The sequence below is a fragment of the Lynx rufus genome, unplaced genomic scaffold (genome assembly GCF_022079265.1).
Source record: "Lynx rufus isolate CCGP_SWC_20201006 ecotype Redwood Valley unplaced genomic scaffold, mLynRuf1.p SCAF_11, whole genome shotgun sequence".
Taxonomy (NCBI): Eukaryota; Metazoa; Chordata; class Mammalia; order Carnivora; family Felidae; genus Lynx; species Lynx rufus.
In genome coordinates, this window is record NW_025814825.1 from 22458663 (window position 1) to 22477319 (window position 18657).

At 39.7% G+C, this 18657-nt stretch overlaps 1 protein-coding gene across 4 annotated transcripts in view; it reads left to right on the forward strand.

Annotated features, from left to right (window-relative positions):
• The window catches only part of NRG3 (neuregulin 3), a 1058853-nt gene that overhangs the window by 311516 nt on the left and 728680 nt on the right, over positions 1-18657 (forward strand). The gene's annotated exons all lie outside the window — the stretch shown is intronic.

Consider the following 18657-nt stretch of genomic DNA (forward strand, 5'->3'; position numbering starts at 1 on the left):
TTAAAGAAATGGAAAGTTGGGAGTCACTGGTTTCACTCTTCATTGACAAGTTTTCCACTTACTGTGTAGGACCTTGAACAAATCCTACCTCTCTGTGCTGCTGGACCAGTAAGGGAGCTTTCAGTTGCTAAGTAGATTAAAAAACCCTGCAAATGCCTTCAACAATAGCACATCAGATGCAGAATAGGTCCAGAGTTGCTCTATTCAGTGGCTCACCAACAGTATCTAAGATCTCTCCAACCATCTGTCCTGCCATCCTCAGTATCTCAGCTTTGTTCTTGTTTCCCCACCATGCACACATGTTGGCCCTACAGGACCAGGCATTACACACAGATATGACAAACTCTCATAGAGGGACAATGAAAATGTCATTTCTGTTGTATCCTTCATAACACTGAGAAACTCTTTCCCACGAATCCTCACCCCCAGGATTTCCCAGACATGACATTGGTTATAAGTGGGTCACTTGTCACCCCAAGTGTAGTGCCATTGCTGTAGTTGGCTAAAGCAGAATGAGACCCTCTGATTGGTTAGACTGATCTGGATTTGCCTCTGAACTAGAGACAGTGGGCTCTTCCCTAAAGGTTGGATATATGGATAAAATTTTGTTCAAGAGTAAATGGACTTAGGTAACAGTGCACAGTATCTACTAAAGCCTTGGGAAATACCAATTCTATCCAAGTCACAGTGATTTTTTTTATTTGAATTAATGAAATAATGGCAGTACTTATAACAGGCCCATGGCTCTCAAATAAACAACAACGCTTTGGGGATGAGTTTAAGGCTTAGCCAATTATGTTTAAGTATAACCCTAGGCTCTCCTTCACCTGTGTTCCCACTGTTCAGCTAGGGCTCATAGGGCTCATCACTCACTCATTGCCATAGCTCTTACATTGTTGTCTACACTGATGTCCATGATAATCACATTCCAACTCCATGTGATGGTGAAAGGCACAAACTACATGACTTCTAATCCCCTTCCTTCTTTAAATTCTTTAAATTTTCCAGGAGCCATTAATGAGGTAGGGAAAAACACACTATCAAATATCTACACCAGCAAGATTCATTTGATGAAGAGACTCCACAAAAGGCAAGTTTATTCATGTTGTAAAACTACCATGGCTTCCTTCTTCCTGCACATGTACAAGGAGAACTCAAAAGGCTTCTGGGTTAGCGTGAATGCTTTCTTACCAAACACTCTTTTCCCCCCTTGTTCTGGCCAGTCTGGGGGAAATATGTTATGCAAATGTGATCCACCAAGAAGGATTGATTTGTTGAGGCCTCCACCAGTACCTATTTTCTGAGGCCCTAGGATTTGTTTCCTGGCTGCCTCTGGTCCTGTGGTTGAGGCTTATTGGCAATTCAGTCCTAACACAAGAGCACTTTCCCTTTTTTTTTCTTGGGCTTGATTTCCCATTGCATTTATCTGCTTCCGTCAATGCAAAATACTGAAAGGTTCAAATTGATTTTCCTTTTCGAAACATGAAAGGTCTGTTTTTCAAACTTCAGTATTTCCTAAGGAAATATCTCTGATCAATATGTGCAAGAATTAAAGAGAAACTCCAAACCCCCCCTTCTGATTGTCAGTAACTCAAAGCAACCTGTTTACCCACTTGGATCCTTCCCAGCAGAAAACGTTAACAATTGTAATTATCACCATTATGCAGTATGTTCAATTGTACAATCAATATAATTGCCAAATGGAAATTATACAATAAATATAATTGCTGCTTTACTCCTGTGCAGTATTTCACTGGCACTTCACATTTATTTTGTCCTTTAATTAGTAACAGGTGTAATTACAGGACTGTGTTCAGAGCTGAAGCTGAGTAATTGGCATGAGTGGGCACAGGGTTTGGCTATTGAGAGGGGGCCCGCATGACTCATTCTCTGCTGGGATTGCCTGAGGACACCACACGGCCCACTGAGCAGCCCAAAGTCATGCTGACCTGTGGACGCTTTTGGTATAAACTCTAGGTCAAGGATGCCCTGCAGCCCCTGAGACACGCTATTTTGCCACCCTTCTCTCTTGACTTCCAGCACCCCGTTGTACCTATTCTTTGTCTATCTAGATGAATGTATTCATTCATTCATTCAACAAGTATTTATTGAACACTGATTATGTGTCAGGTACTATTCTATGTGTAGGAGATATTCAGGCAAGAGAGCGGCACAAAGCTTACAATCTAGTGGATAAAAGCAGGGACTACACACTCACACACACACACACACACAACAAACCAAGAGATAAGAAATTTATAGTGATAAGGGCTAGGAAGATAGACTACTGTAACATAAGAATGTGTTTTGACTAGGTGGTCTTTCCCAGACATGACATTTGACTTGAGGTGTTAATGATGAGGCAGGATGTTTGGGCAGAGGTTGTGGCAACTGCAGAGACTCTCAAGAGGAACAAGCTTAGGAGAAGGTCCATAGTGTTCAGGGGGTGAGGAGGAAAGAGAAAAAAAGAGAGACAGAGACAGAGAAAATGTCAAGTGTACTGGAAGAAATCGATAGAAATGGTTTAAATCTTAGAGGGTCTTTAAATCATAATAAAGGATTTGATCTTCTAAGTGCAATGGGAATCTGGTGGAGAGTTGGTTGCAGTGTACTGGCACCCCTTGATTTACATCTACCATTCTACCTGCTGTTTAATAAGATACATTATAGAGGAGTAAGCATTGAAGGAGAGCAGATGGAGGAAACACCAGGTAGGAGTTGCTGGTTGCTCAGGCAAGAATGGTACCGCTGGAGGTGGAAAGACTATAGTGATTAAAAATATATGTCTTTTGAAAGGTAGAGTTGCCGTTGCCTGCTGATGGAGTTGGTGTGAATGATGAGACAAAAGACTGAAATCCTGAATGGCTCTAGGCTTTTGGCTTGGAACTAACTGAGACGGGGAAGTCTGGGGGAAACAAACACACCAGTTTTAAGAGTAGGACAACAAACGGGTTCCATTTAAAATGCCATTGGACATCCAGGTAGATAGTTGGATAAACACCCTGAAGGGAGTAGTCATTACTGTAGATCTAAATATGAAACTCAGTAGTATTGAGATGGAATTATTCATGGACCGGGATGCTGTAAACATCAGAGACAGAAGACAGAAGAGGTCCCAGGATTGAACTGTGAGCAGTTGCAACATTTAGAAGTTCCATAAATGAGGAAGAATAAGCCAAAAAAATTTCAGAAAGAGCTGCCAGTGAGGTACAAGGAAAACCAGGCAACTCTGATGCTACTCCATCCAAGAGAGGATAAGAATAGAGGGCTTAACTATGTGAGATACTGCTAACATGCTAAGATGAAAGCAAAAACGTGGTCTTTGGATTTGGCAATGTGGAGGCTGCCATTGACCTTGCCAGAACAATTTTAGTGGAATGACTAGGATGCAAGAATATGTGTGGGTTGAAGATAAAATGTGAGCTGAGGAAATGCAGCCAGCGTGCACACATGACTTTTGGGGAGTGCTATGACAAAGAGCAAGAAACCCAGCTGTAGGTGGAGGGGCCCCAGGGTCAAAGAAAGGCTGCTGGATATTTTTATATGTGGAAAAGGATGCAGAATGAGAAATGGATGCTACAAGGTGGGAGGTAAATTTCTATGTGAACAAAGTCCTTGAGTAGATGAGGCATGAAATCCAGAATCTAAGTGAAGGGACTGCCTCCAACAGGAACAGAGGCTTGTGTTCCTTGTGATAAGAGGGAAAGCGAGAGTGTGGGCACAGATTCAGGAAGGTCAGTCCATGTGGTAGTGGGAGGACTGTCGCTGCCTCCCAGGAGTTCGTGATCTGAAGGAGAGAGACACATCGTGCACATCTCCCTGCATGAGTCAGAGAGAGGTCTGAATGCAGAGAAGTGAGTGCTGTGGGAGGGCAGCGGTGGGAGGAATTATCCTGTAAAGTTTGATAGAGGAGGTAGTGTTTGGCTTGACTCTTTAATAATACATGTAATTATATACTGTTATTTGACTAAGATACCAACAAATTTTAGGGCACTCTCTCTAGAAGACCCCCTGGTTAAGAGTTCTTTTATCAAGGAAGACCCAGGTTGATCTCTCATTCCCAGTGATACGATCACTAAGATCCTGAGACACTGCAGCCCCTCTCAGGTATCACCGCCTTCTCAGGTGCCCTGTTTTCCTTTGAAAACTTCTTCTCTCCTCAGTCTTTGGCCAAGTTTTAATTATCTTTCAACGCCAAGTTGAAGTGCTACTTCTTCCAGAAAGCCTTCCCAATTCATCGCCAGTCCCCTTATCAATTTAGGTCAGTTTCCTTCCTGTATGTAGGTGGGGCAGGGAGAAGGATTCCCATCTTGTGGATGTGTCAGGATGGGTGTGGTCCAATCCACGTGGTTGAAAGAGAGGGGCCCATGTAGGAACCACTCCAGAGCTCAGGTGAGAGAGAGCTTAGAGCTCCAGAGGGCTCAGTTGAAGGCTGCCAGAAAGGGACAGTGTTTGCAATCTTGGAAAAAAAGTTCTGTTTGTGTTTCCGTGTACAGGTGCAGTAGAGTCTAGCCTTGTACTTGACTTTGGTGAAAGACCATATTTCTGCTTATGATCAAATAAAAAGACAATTAAGCATCATCAGGAAAACCCTCAGTTTAGAGGTCAAAACCCACTTGATGGCCAAGTACAGCTCATTTTGGGTTGGACTCAAGGACTATCAGCACCACCTCCACAGCACAGGGATGGAGCTTTGTTATGAGTGTGGTCTCTGTTAGGAGTATGTACAGGGCAGCACATTTGTCCTCATTATATCTTGAAAATAGAGCCTTAAACCACTGAGAAAGGCTATAGCTCTTTACCTGAATATGGCGGCAGGATAATGCTTCCTGCCTGACTCTCCACGAGATGCACATGTCTTAATCCTCAGAACCTATGAATATGTCATGTTGCATAGCAAGAGGTAATGAGGTAATTAAAGTTGCTTGGTAATTCCCTTGATACTGAATGGAGACATTTTCCTTGATTTTGCCTGGGACCATTGCAGTCACAAAGGTCCTTCGAACTGGAAGAGGGAAGCAAGAAAGTCTATGTCAGAGGGATACAACCTGACATAGACCAGCTTGACTTGACCAGCTGTTGTTGGCTTTGAAGATGGAAAGCAGCCATAACTAAGGAATGCAGGCTGCCTCTAGAAACTGAAAAAAGCAAGAAAAGGGATATGACCCTAGAGCCTCCAGAAGGGACACAGTTCTGCCGACACCTTGATTTTGGTTCAGTGAGACCTGCCGTGGATTTGTGACTTGCAGGATTATTAAGATAATAAATCTATGTGTTTTAAACCAGGTTTATGGTGACTTGTTATAGCAGCAATTGGAAATTAAGGCACACTGTGGTGAGCCTCTATGCCTGAATCTGAAAATGCATGGAAAACCCATGTAGAGTACCAGAGTATAAGTAGGTGACAAGGTGAAAAACCCAGGAGTCATATAGAAAATGTTTTGCATTATTATAATAGCACCCTTCCAAGTAAGCCAGTACTGAACACTTAGCAGTTTTAAAACATAAGGCCTCAGAGATGGTTTCCTCGGCTTGACAATGGGGATAGTAACAAATTCATACGTTGTGAAGGAGATGGGAATAAGATGATGTACTCAAAGCGATTTGGTGAACTCTCATTTTCCCCTCAAATCTCTGGGAGAATTTTGACCAACTTATGTAGTATTAGAATGCATACTGGCCCGAGAGACAGAAGACCTGGGTTCATGTCTCAGCTTCACCCTCTGTGAACTTCCGCAACCCATGTAGCCTTTTTGGAGGCTTGGTTATGTCATTGGTAAAATACAGATATTACGGCTTATTCATCTATGCTAAAAGATAATGATAAAAGCAGGTGTACTTTATACGTCATGAAACACTGCACATGCAAAGAATTATCATTATTAGTAATAAATGTCACTGTGCCTTGGCCTTATTCTTGGTCGACATATGGTCAGATTCCTTCTGACCATTTAGAAGATCAAATGTTACTCTTTTCTAAATGAGCTACAGTGAGTGGGTGATAAGAGGGTGAAGAGCAGGTATGAATTTATCCATAGAATCAGAGGTCCTTTCTCTAGCCACTGGGTCTAGAAATCATTCCCTCTCTGGACTGAGTTGTCCAGGTTTTAAGACAACCCCAGCAGTTTTTAGTAGAAAGGTCCTTGAGAATCATTCTTCCATATTTTGATTGATTTCTGGACAAGTTCATTCAGCTCTGTGACTCGGTTCCAAACCCAATTCCCTGAGCTGTACAGTAAATAGAAATAGACGTCAAAAGTTCCTGGGTGTCAAAGAACGCATCTTACGCTAATGTAAGGAAATTCTGTCCATCTTGAAAAGGGGGCCGTGAATCCAGAAGTAAAGATGGCAGTGGCCTACTTGACTTCACCAAACTTCAGGGAGGCAGAAACAATTTTGCCTTCACAATTTTGCACAGCAGCGATCACATAGTAAATGCTCAGTGAATGAGTGAATGTGTCTTTTTCTATTATATAAAGGAAATCTGCCCTTTTAAAAAAAATATATGGGTCTTCTTCTTTTCAAGGAACTTGGTGAGTTCAGTGAGTCAACTTGGCTCTTTGAGTTTTCTTTTCTGTGATAAGAAGGCTCCAGAGTGCTTTCTGTGTGGAACTATGTGCCAGGCACACAGCCCTCCTACACAAGACCAAAAATTATTCTGCAAAGAAGGAAAATATGTAAAATTTGGTTTTATATATAAAGTGCTGGGAATAGTGTACGGAACACAGTACCATGTATTTGCTGTTTTTATTATTCTCTATGATCTTGTGTGGGCTTATTCAAGTTCTGATTGATAATTTTACTATAAAGCCATGTTCTGAATAAGTTCTTTTTTCCCCCAAAAAGCCATGTTCTTTTTTCCCCCAAAAGGTTATGCCATGCTTATAATCAGAAGGAAAGTATATTATCCTAGATAAACAACACTGGATCCAAAAGGCTCAGGAAGGACCATTAATATTCATCTAAGATAATACTAGAAAAAGAAAAGTTGTTCTAGAACTTAATTCCTGATAATTTGAGAAGCAAAAAGATGCTCTTGAGATCTTTAGAGTGTTCATGTTTTCCTTTTTAGAAAAAAAAGTCTCTAATTCTTTACTCCTCAAATGTGCAATTATTATGAGCAAAGCAGAAGTAATAACTAAACTGTTCATTGATATAACCATTTTGTTTAAATTGCTCTTGAAATCTTAAAGTATTATTCATAATATTAAAGTGATGTAGTCTGACAAAAGAGAGGACATTTAATTAAAAATATGTAAAGCATCTAGAGTTGAAAATCAATGAATATTTTGTACACAGTAACTGATGTTACCTTATGAAAATAAAATCTTACCTACTTGTTCCATTAAAAACCTCTGCTTCTAATCACTTAGCTATCACTAGGCTATCACTTCACTCTCACTTCATATTCATTGAAAATATGGGACAGGAAATCCTGAAAACATTAGCTGAAGAAACACACAGCTTATCTGGCTACTTTCATGATTTTTCAGATGCAATATGGAAGAAAAAGATATATAAAAGCTATTTCCCAGGGGTTGCAGATCAAACAAAGGGCAGATTTTTATCTTTCCAATAGTTCCTAGGGGGAAAAACAAAATAAAAGATGGTTTAGAAAAAGAGAATAACATTTGTATTTCTTGGCTCTCTTATGAGTAAGAAAGTAGAGAAATTCTTGACAGATAGGTAACAATACCACATGTGCTATTAACACTGGGATGTATTTCCAGTGTGCAGTTCAGATAAGCAGAGGAGATTTTAAAACCTCAAACTTCTTATACCATCATTCCTTATCACCTACATTATTTGGGGAAAGGCCATATTTCTATCTGAGGTTAAAAATAAAGTGTTGGTTCATTCATTTGTTTGCTAGTTCATTCATTTACTCTTCCTTCTAGTTCGAGTTTCAGAATATTAGTGGGGTATAAGAGCCTTTTCCTAACTGTAATACACTTCACATAACTTAAGAAAGGATAAATAAGGGTATATACTAATTATATAACTAGTCTATTAATTTGTTCATATTTTCTTTAAAGTCTAGTATGTCGTACAATGCCAAGCTTCTCAAGCCTAAACCAAAACCATGAAACAGATTTGCAGGACCTTCTGGAATCTTCTCTCTAATTCTAGGATGTTGGTTGTAGCTGTGCTTAGTTCTCCACATTTGGACATGTTCTGGGACCTGATTCACTGAATATAGTTGATAGTCTAAATACGTAGGTTGGGAAATGCTTTCATATGAACATTTAAATGAATAGATAAACCAGTCTATCTTTTAATACACCAATTTGTTTATGTAAATGTATATTTGAGACCCTTAAAACCACTTTTCTTACATAGAAGTTACTTTTAGGTATTTTACGTAAAACCTGATTTTCTCATCTATTGCGCTTGTGTTAATGTGTACTTGTTCAGACAACAAAGACAGTGATTTCTTACCTGGCAGGGTGAGGTCTGTCATGTAATATTAGGACCACTGCATATAAAAACAGGATTGAGATGGGGGTCAAGGAAGCAATCTGTATCTGCTGCCCATAACATTACAAGCTTTGCTGTATTAATCTAGTTTCCAAAACATTCCTCCCTTCCCTTCCCTTCCCTTCCCTTCCCTTCCCTTCCCTTCCCTTCCCTTCCTTTCCCTTCCCCTTTTCCTTCCTTCCTTCCTTCCTTCCTTCCTTCCTTCCTTCCTTCCATTCTCTTTTTTTCAAAAAGTTTAAAGACAAGTGCCAAGAATCTTGGTTATTGAATATGTATGTCTGCATGTGTATGTGGAGATAGAATACAGAAAAGAGCATACTCCTGTCATGGCATTTATGAAATTAATTGCGGTGTTTGGTTTAGTCCCTAAGCCTTAGTTTCCTTATCTGCAAAATGGGGCTAGAAAGTTGAAAAGGCGAGGGGTGCCTGGGTGGCTCAGTTAGTTAAGTGTCTGACACTTGGCTCAGGTCATAATCTCACGTTTCGTTGGTTTGAGCCCCATGTTGGGCTTTGCACTGACAGTGTGGAGCCTGCTTGGGATTCTCTCTCTTCCTCTCTCTTTGTCCTTCCTCTGCTCATGCTGTCTCACTCTCTCTCAAAATAAATAAATAAACTTAAAAAATAAAAAAAGAAAGTGAAAAAGGGAAGTGCATGGATATGTCCCCAGAAGCTCCAGAGGGACGCACAGTTCTGCTGACACCTCAATTTCCTTGTTTTCAAAAATGTCAGGAACTCATGTAGGTGCAGGACCTATCATAGGGAACACAGTAGGTTACAGAAATGATGACATTGCGCATTCTTAGCTCTGTGCTTCTACGATTCATCCTGTATGAATACAGTTGGCGCTGGTGTTGTGGTTGGTGGTGTTGGTGGCACATCATCTATAGCAGCTGCAGCAGCAGCAGCTCAGGAACACTGGCCCTCATACCAGAGGGGGTATTTCTTGACACACTGATATTCACTTCTAATTCCCTGTGCCCACCCAGTACCCAGCACTGAGCAGCTATTCACATACTTGTTAGAGGGAGCCATTGATTATATCTGTTCGTAGATAATTTTGTAATTAGCAAATGGAGAAGGGCAGAAAGAGGGCTAGGCCGCGGACCATGTGATGAGATTACTCAGCGTTCTGCTTATTTCTCGCAAGGAATGAAAGATTAGGGAAGTAGGAGGAGAGGAGTGGGGTGGATTTCTGACATTAGCTGTCAGATACTGCATATCAACTGTGTGATCTAATTCTGTCTTTACAGCTGTCCTGTGAGGAAATGAGAATAGAGAAGCTAAATGACTTTTCCAGTGTCACACAACTAGTATAGCGATGGGTTTAAAAATGGACTTGGGCCTGTTGGTCTCCAAAGCCCTTTGTTTTTCCTTATCCCCTGAAGTAAAGCTGATAACTTCTTTTTTAAGTAAACTAACAGTCCGAATTTAGGGTTGAGAGCTTTAGGGAAAGGCCTTGCAATATCCAAAATAATAATAAAAAAAAAAGGATATCAATTTCATATTCAACTGAGCCAAGTTCAGTTTCAATTAAACAGTCTGAACTACAGGGCTGAGGTCCAGGGTGGACAGCTCGAGCTTGGCAAGATATGGTTACAGTTGTGGATGCTTGAGCCAGAATGGTTTGCAAAAGGACCTAGACTCCATGGTCAGAAGACCTAGCCTACTTTCCTAGAGGGAAGCAGTTTAACAAATAGGATTTTGATAGTACTTTAGCCAAAAGTTATTGGTGTCTTAATATTGTTCAAAATGATTTTGATTTCTCATAAGAAGTTAAATCATGAGTTATCTGAAATCATTTTTGTCATTAACTGTCCCTTCTTCTTTGTGGTGTTTGAATCAGCTCTCCAGGATTTCCAGGTGTATACTTGACATTGAAAAAAAATCTCAATAAAATGTACTTAAGGAGATCAACTAACTTCTTAAAGAATAGTGACTATTTTGAAGGCAGGCTTTGAAATATGGTTATTGAGAGAAAAACCTTCAATTAGGATTGAAAAAAGTTGGCTTTTTCAGCAGGGAACTGGTAAAGGAGGTGCTTTTAGAAGAGCAGTGTAAGAAGGAAACATTGACGGGGTGCCTGGGTGGCTCTGAAAGTTAAGCAGCTGACTCTTCATATTGGCTCAGGTCATGATCCCAAGGTTGTGGGACTGAGCCCCATGATCGGCTCTGCACTGAGCCTGTAGGCTGTTTAAGATGATCTCTCTCTCCCCCTCTCTCTCCCCACCTTTGGCACCTCTCCCCCACTTGTGTGTGTACTCTCTCTCTCTGTCTAAAATAAAAAGAAAAGAAAAGAAAAGAAAAGAAAAAAGAAAAGAAGAGAAAAGAAGGAAACATAAACATAATCACCTAGCATACCTTTGAAAGGAAACTATTATGAGAGGGTAACTATAGAACCACTCTCAGCAGGTTTTTCTGAGATATGTATTGTGTCTTTTCTTAAAGAGATCCAAAGTATATTAAACTTCATATAAATTCAACATTAATTCATTTATTCACCCAGTGTCTAGTATATAAGAAATTATATTCAGATTTGCTAAGGATTTAGAGAATAGCAAGATATAAGTCATATTCCATAAGAACATAAAGCTTACAGACAAAGATAATTAATATACACTCATTAATATAGCAGTAAAGGAAGGGGAAAAAGGTGAATGAAGACATATTTTTGAAGACTTAGTATGCTACCTAACAGGTATGTAAAGTTGTTTTCATTTTATTTTTTAATTTTTCTTTCTTTATTTATTTTGAGAGAGAGAGAAAGGGAAAGAGAGAGCCAGCACATGCATGCACAGCCTGAGTGGGGGAGGGGCAGAGAGCGAGGAAGACAGAGAACCCCAAGCAGGTTCTTTACTGACAGCACAGAGCCCAATGCAGGGCTGTAACTCATGAACCAAGAGATCATGACGTGAACCAAAATCAAGAGTTGGAGGCTGAACTAACTGAGCCACCCAGGCGCTCCTGTATGACTTCGTTTATATGAAATATCCACTCTGATTTGCACATACTGAACCAGCCCTGCAGCCCAGAAATAAATCCCATTTGATCATGATGAATGATTCTTTTAATGTACTGTACTGTTAGATTCCATTTGCTACCATTTTGTTGAGAATTTTTGCATCTGTGTTCATCAGGGATATTGGCCCGTAGGCTTCTTTTTCAGTGGTGTCTTTATCGGGTTTTGGCATCAGGGTAATGCTGGCCTCATAGGATGAATTTGGAAGTTTTCCTTCTTTTCCTGTTTTTTTGAAACAGTTTGAGAATAGGTATTAATTCTTCTTTCAGTGGTTGATAGAATTTGCCTGTGAACCATTTGGCTGTGGACCTTTGTTGGTATTTTTTTGATTACTGACTCAATTTCTTTGCTGGTTATACAGCTGTTCACATTTTCGTTTCTTCCTGTTTCAGTTTTAGTAGTGTGTATGTTTCTAGGAATTGATCCACTTGTTCTAGGTTGTCCAATTTTGTTGGCATATAGTTGTTCATAAAATTCTCTTATAATTGTTTATATTTATGTGGTGCTGGCTGTTATATCTCCTGTCTCATTTGTGATTGAGTTCTTTCTCTTTATTTTATTTTTTTTTAATTTAAATTTAAGTTAGTTAACATACAGTTTAGTCTTAATTGTTTTCGTTTTAAAGAAGAAGACATGCAGGTTTAGATGATTTTTGTATTTTGCCCAAGTTCACAGTTATATCTGAGTATAAGACTCAGATTTAACTTATTCTCATTTCAAAACCAGTGTTGCATCCATTAAGCCACTTAAGTCACATAAGACAGTTATTCAGAGGAATTGAGGAAGAGTTAACATTTGATATGTACATTGGAGGTAGAGTTGTGACAAATGGAATTTTAGAGTGTGGTCACTCAAGGGCGGTGGCTTCTTGGGGTGAGGAGCAAACAAAGGGGGATGTGGATCTTCATCAGTTTTCCCCCGAGTGACTAGTTTTTGAGAAACTGAAGGAAAACAAATACAAATGTCAAAGTTACCTTCAGGTTCATTGCCCACTTTTGAGAGGACAGTTGCACACACACCTGTCTATGTCCTTCAGTCAATGAACAGTTGCTACCAAGTGAACTGACACTCTTTTATATTGTGCAAATCCTATCGTCATTGCTTGGAAACCATGTTGTCTACATATGTCCAGATAGAGCTAAATTTCTCTTCTTCAGAGTGCCTTAATTGAATTTATATGAAGTAAAATATACTTTGGATTTCTGTAAGAAAAGACACTTAATACATATCACAGAAAAAAATCTGCTGAAAGTGGTTCTATAGTTACCCTCTCATAATAGTTTCCTTTCAAAGGTAGGCTGGGGGATTATGTTTCCTTCTTACATTGCTCTTCACAGGGCTCTGTAACCATTGTTCGAGTCAAAATCAGTAGCTTAAATGTTAAAATCTCTACCTAAGGGGATGATAGATTCCTGTTTTTTACTGAATCCCCTTTTATATATGAAAAAAGCATAGTATTTATTATAAGAGGGATGGACAAAATGGATCTGACTAGAAGGAAAACATATGTTGTAAGAATTACTGAATGCTATTAGATAATAGAAAAACTCATTCCTAAAAGTCCCTTAGCTCAAAGCACATTAATGGACAACATGCTGTTCATTTGTTTGATATGTGATATACACATAGGGTGATGTGTTAGATTAGATGGAGTCATGATGAGGAGGACATGAATGTCAGGGTGAAGATGTTGGATTGCCATGGAATCATTTTATTATTTTGAATAGAGAAAATAATAATGGCAACTGTGCTTTAGAAAGACCATCTGTGAGTCATATGTAGAATGGATTATGAAGAGAGTGAAGGCAGAGACACCATCCAGGAGGCTGTTGCAAAAGTTCAAGCAAAGCTAGGAGAATGTCAGATGAAGTCCGTGGTGATGGCAAAGAAGAGCGGGAGTTGGATTCTGGTGAGGATTCCATTTCCACAGAAGGGGGCAGCAGATTAGAAATTGAGGTAAGGCAGAAGAAAACATCAAAAAGGCCTTTCAGTATTTGAGTTTTAGAAATGCAGCCTGGTTTATAATTGATACTAGGAGATGAAAGTGGCTTACTCTCCTCTACAGAGTAATGGCATGATGTAGTTACTGTGGAAGTTCTGCTCACTGTTTTTGGAGACACTTTTACGTGGTAGCATTGCTTAGCAATGTGACTTTGTGTGCAAATCAAGAACATATCCATCTTTCACCAGTGGCCAACATTAACAAAGGTCATAAGAGATATATCAAATCAGTTGGCAAAATTAATAAATTATAATGCAAATAAAATAATGAATGCATATCTGTTTAGCCCCCTATTTCCCTTTAGGTTGTACCACCACGGTAAGTCAAATCCTAAGAGTCGAAAGCAGAATATTCCTTGGTGAACAAGGAATCAGAACAATGAAAGTTGAATAGGCCACATATTTAACAATAGCTGGGTACATTCATATGCCCATAGAAATGACTTTGCCAGGATGACAAACAACTGAAATCTCTCTATCAGGGCTCCATTTTTCCTGCATTGGTCAGGATTGGCTGGGTATGACATGGAAATAAGTAAGTCTGAATCTTAATGGTTTAAAACTAGAAAAATTCTTTGTTGCTGAAACCACATGTCCATTGCACATTGGCTCTCTGCCTGGTCCCTGTTATATTTACGCCATGATTAGAATGAGGGAAAGCCTCTATCTAGATCACTGCTGGTTTACAGTGGCAGAGAAGAGACACATTCAACTGCATACCCACTTTAAAGTTGTCACAAAGGACACATCACTTCAGCCCATATTCCATTAGACATAGCAAGTATTATGTCCTCTCCTGAGTTCAGGCAGGCGGGGATGAATGAGAATGACTCACAGGGCACTAGAATATTTAGCATTCTGCAGTGCCGTCTACTGCACTAGGTCAGATTTAGATGACAACCAAACTTTCAACTCTGATTTCTTTTTCCTTATTTGACTAATCCTTTCATTGAATATTTTAATGCATGGAAATATCAATGCATCAATCAAGCTACAATAAACTCTTTCTGGAGTGAGAAATTTTCAAACTTTTAAGAATAGCATTGTATATCTCTGCTTTGATTCATTAGAGTTGACTGGTTCATTTCTAAGACAATGCTCTTATATTTTGGAATCCACCTCACTGTATATAACTCATGTATTTATAGGAACCTTATAGAATCTGAGGCACAGATAGGATATACAAGCTTTATATTAGTCAAAACAACTGTCATTAGTTTGTAGTAAGTGGCCCTAAAATATCAGTGTCTTAATACAAGGAAGTTTTCTTGTTCACATCATAGTCCGATGAGGGTCTGGTAGTTCTCTTTGGCGGCTCTCTTCTGGAGAGATACCTTCTATTTGTCACTGAATCCACTTTTTCATATTCTCCACCTTGGCATGTATCTTGAGACCATCCTAACTAGACTCCATTGATGGGCCCTTTGCTGTCTGTTATTGATTGGGTTGAGCCAATGGAGGACAACAACAGGAGACAACTGAAGAGCAGGAGGAAGGACTGGATAGGGGTGTGTATGTGTGCAGTGCTCTCTCTGCTGGCATCCTGCTTCTTTTCAAGGGGAATTCACCATACAACTCTGTCTTTGGGTTCTGGAATATACTTTTCATTTGCTTCTTCAGTCCAGGAGTGGGAATATATCCCCACAGTTGGTGGCCCTGGGGTCCTGTATCGTTCTCCACTGCTATCTGTAAAACTTGTCCTCACCTATGTAATTTGTCCCTTTGCATCTCTTTTCAGTTTCTCAATTTGTGTGTGCCATGTGTCATCTACAAGAACTGGGGCTTACGTTCTCGATGCAATCCTGTGGCAATTCAAGCTCTGTCCATCTTGTAGTGTGTCCATCTTAACTACGTGATCTCTGAGGTTGCTGCTGAAGTGAAGATAGTGTGGACACTTGCAAAGGGTTTCATGGTCAGTCCTGTACGTGCAGATATTACTATCCGCATCTTACTGACCAGAACCTAGTCACATGGCCCTAACATAATTGAAATGGAGTCTTGTTGTGGACCCAAATGTAGGAGAGAAATGAGTTTTGTTGCACACGCTGTTATCTGCGTCACAGGTGGAGATGTGCACTAGACAGAAATGGGGCTGTTAACTCAGAAGGATGATATTAAAGACATATAAAAAGCTTGGAAGACACTTGAACATTATGCCAAAATCAACCCTATCACAGCTTCTGATGCATCTCCCCATCCCAACCAGATTTCCTTACAAGCTGTAGCTGACATTACCATTGTTCAACTCACTAAGGCTCTGCCCTTCAGCATCATCTTGGATTTCCTCTCTTCCTCTATTTCTATATTCAATTAGGGCCTGTCGTATCGAATTCAGTTTTGTTGTTCTTCTGTATCCTGCCTGTTCCTTTTCATTTCACCTGACAGCACCCTGGTTTGATGTGCTAGGTGAGGCTGTAAAAGTGAGAACTGGTGCAGAGATGCTCTATGGAGAAAAGACAAAGATGGAGTCTCAGGTTTGTCCACAAATATGGAAGCATGAAGAGAAGTTATATAGTAGACCCAGAAGACTCAATAGAGGCTTTAAGAATTAGCACACTATCACCAAAGCCAGTTCAGGAGTGAACTTCAAGAAGAGAGGCATGGTCCGAAGTGACAAATTCAAGAAAGAGCATGAGGACATGTAGAAAGGAAGTTTCAACACCCGTGCTCATGTCTTCACCAGTATTGGAATGGGGGGCCAGGAATCATTGGGGGCTGCACTGACATTAGGAAGAGAAAGGTATTTCAGTGCAATGAGGACATGTATTTCCATTACCATCATGCTGTCTTCCTTTCCAACCTAAGTGCCTCCAACAGTGTACCTTCTACCTTCCAGGAAGACCTTCCTGTCTTTACTTTCTACCTCATCTACTTTTTCAACAGCAGAAATGATTATTTGTTCTGCTCTTTCTTCCTTTGGGTCACATCTCACTTACCCTTTTTAATCACAGTTGGATCCTGATCGTTCCTCAATAATACTTTGATTCTTACCGATTCTCTAGTCTAGTAGCAAATGTTCTCTTCCAAATCTTCTCCAAATTCAGTAAGCCTCTGTTAACCACACACACTATTCAGTGACACTTTCTTTTTCTTCCAAGACCTCTTTGCGTCTTTGACTTCTTTTTATGTCTAAGAATAGTGGAGCCCTTCTTTGCTGAGGAATACATTGCTATTTGCTCTTCTCACCTCTAAAAAAGCCTTAATTTCTTCTGTTTAATTTGCATCTTCAAATATTCAGTCTCTTCATTATTGCTCACTCTTCTCCTTCAGGAATTAAGAACAGGTTTAGAATAAATCACTGAAATCTCCATGACCTCCTTTAGACAATACATTTTGCTTCTTCCCCAGCAGAGCTTGACAATTTACTAAACGAATGGTCATTCTCATTGGTTTAATAGTCAGTTCTTTTCATTTTCCCCAGCTGACCCTCTGCCGGAATTGCTAATAAACTGCAGAATTGGACAGTGGCAGTCAGGAAACATGGCTAGGGCAGGAGGCCTTGCTAATCCATAGGCAGTGTTTCGGGAACCAATCACATTGCAGAAATTATAGTCTTGTCTCTTGAGGTAGAGCTCTCCTATCTCTTCTAATATCGCCAATATAAGGATTGTTTTTATGTACAGACTGAACCACTCTTGAGGACTGTTTACTGCTTTCCATTTAGCTTTCCCTTTGGACTGGCTGAAGTAATTGCTTGCTTTCCAATGTCAGGGCTCTTTGGATGTGTGCTATAGTTTTTAGCTATCTCAGTGTTCTCTACACGGAACCATATATTAAGATATCTCTTGTCTTTTTTATATGTATTCTGCATTTCTTCTTCATCTGTAAATTCATTCACATCGTTATCACCAAAGTAAAAGTAGTACCTTGTGCAAATGGATCACATGGCACATGTACAGGGTAAGTTCCCATGTTTTATCTAATTTGAGCCTCACACCAAATTTATGAGGTTGATATTATTACTTCCATGTTACAAACAGGGAAATTGAGGCTGGGAGAGGCTCCAACTCTTGGCTAGTTGCTTCGCTAGCGTGGTGCCCATTCTTGGATGCTGAGTGCCTTGATCTGTAATTCTGCTTTCCTAATTGCTCTTGACAAAAGGAAACAAGAACATGCTGGAGAAGCAATAGGCTTTCCAGATGGGTTGCTGGACTAAATGGCCTTTAATGTTTGCTTCAATCTGGGTATGCCTGGTTCTCGTCTGATTATATTCAGTAGTATTGGACAGTCAATGCAATTGTCTTACCGAATGAGAGATGGCTGACTGAATTATCATGTTCAGCAATTATTTTCTTAATATCTTCTATTTTGATTAAGAAAGAGATCCCAAGTCCTCTAAGGGAAAACATGTATTTATTTGCACTTAGAATTCAGTAGTGAAGAGCCTGGGCCACTTGACTAATGAATGATCTTGTGCTGGTTTCACCTTTCTGTACCTTAGCCCCTTGTGCATAACAGGGGATGAATAACATACCTGCCTATAGAGTTTTTGTGTGGTTTAAATGAGTGCACACAGGTAAAGGACTTGGAATGGTGCCTAGCACATCGTACGTTCTTAATCACCAGCTGGCATTACTTTCTGTAAAAATAGAAAAGCTGTGTAAAACTGTCATTTTTAACAATAGTTATTGTCAACTGATTTATAGCTTAAAGCTGCTTGTAGTATTTGACCACTGACTATTTGCAAAATACTTTATAGGCACTATCTTATATAAGTCAAATTAACAGGTAGTGACAATTATCCTTATCATTTAATGGATGAGGAAACTGAGGCATAAGGAAGTTATTGAACATACTTAAAATTATAGAAGAAAGATTTCAACAGGTTTGTCTGCAGAGAGGCAATATGTCCGGCTAATATGCTAAGCCTTTCTGGTCTGTTCTAGATTAAGCAATGATTAAGTAAAATTGGAAGCCTTTTAAATACAATTGGGAGTGATATCGCAGAATTGCACCTGTATTCCAGTTATACTATAATCAAACGTTTTAAATTATGTACCTTGATAAGCCACTGGAATGACTGGTAAAATTATAATAATGGAAGTAGATCCTTGCACTGAATGTTTACTATGAGGCACTTTACTTCAATTCTGTCAACTTGAACCTCTCTGAAAGGCTGGAGTACAAGAAGCCTTGCCGCCCCCTTGCCCATTATACTTTAC